A 1188-nucleotide genomic window follows, 5' to 3' on the forward strand; every position below is an offset into this window, starting at 1 on the left:
AAAAAAAAAAAAAAAAAAAGCAAGAAGGAAAGAAACAGGTGGTATGGGTTGGAGTTAGAGAAATCAGTGTGTACTCATGTTTAGTTTAGTTTAGATTTAGGTGGTTGCAGGTTAGAGTTGAAGACTTCAGTGTAAACTCCTGGTTAATTAGTTTAGACATAGATGTTTATGCGTTAGAGTTGGAGACATCAGTGTGAACTTGTGTTTAGTTCAGTTTAGATGTAGATGGTTACGGGTTAGAATTGCAGACATCAGTGTGAATTCTTGTTTAGTTTAGATGCAGAAGGGTAGGGGTTGAGTTGGAGACATCAGAGTGAACTTGCATTTTGTCTAGATGCAGATGGTTGCAGGTTGGAGTTGGAGACATCAGTATGAACTCCTGGTTAGTTATATTAGAGGCAAATGGTTACAGGTTGGATTTGGAGATATCGGTGTGATCTTGAGTTTAGTTTGGATGGTTGTGGGATAGAGTTGAAGATATCAGTGTGAACTGCTGTTTACTTTAGATGCAGATGGTCAGAGGTTAGAGCTGGGGATGTCAGTGTGAACTCATGTTTAGTTTAGTTTAGATGCAGATGGTTACAAGTTGGCATTGCAGACATCAATGTGAAATCATGTTTACTTTAGTATAGATGCAGATGGTTAGGGGATAGAGTTGGAGGCATCGATGTGAATCCATGTTTAGTTGAGTTTAGATGTAGATGGTTAGAGGTTAGTGTTGGTGACTCAGTGTGAACTCATGTTTAGTTTAGTTTAGATGCAGATGGTTGGGGGTTTGGAGTTGGAAACATCAGTGTGAATTCCTGGTTAGTTTGGATTAGATGCAGATGGTTACAGGTTGTATTTGGAGATATCGGTGTGATCTTTTGTTTAGTTTAGACACCAATGATTTTGCTAGAGAGTTGGAGACATCAGTGTGAGCTCGTGTTTACTTTAGTATAGATTCAGAAGGTTACAGGCTAGAGTTGGAGACATCAGTGTGAACTTGTGGTTAATTTAAATGCAGATGGTTATGGGTTAGAGTTGGAGACATCAGTGCAAACCAGAGCGAACTCGGGTTTACTTTAGTTTTGATGCAGATGGTATGAGTTAGAGTTGGAGACATCAGTGTGAACCCATGTTTAATTTAATTAATTAATTAATTAATTTTTTTTTGAGTTGGAGTCTCACTCTGTCGCCCAGACTGGA

Source organism: Carlito syrichta, unplaced genomic scaffold (assembly GCF_000164805.1).
Source record: "Carlito syrichta isolate Samal-C Ts95f unplaced genomic scaffold, Tarsius_syrichta-2.0.1 Scaffold308174, whole genome shotgun sequence".
In the NCBI taxonomy this organism is placed as follows: domain Eukaryota; kingdom Metazoa; phylum Chordata; class Mammalia; order Primates; family Tarsiidae; genus Carlito; species Carlito syrichta.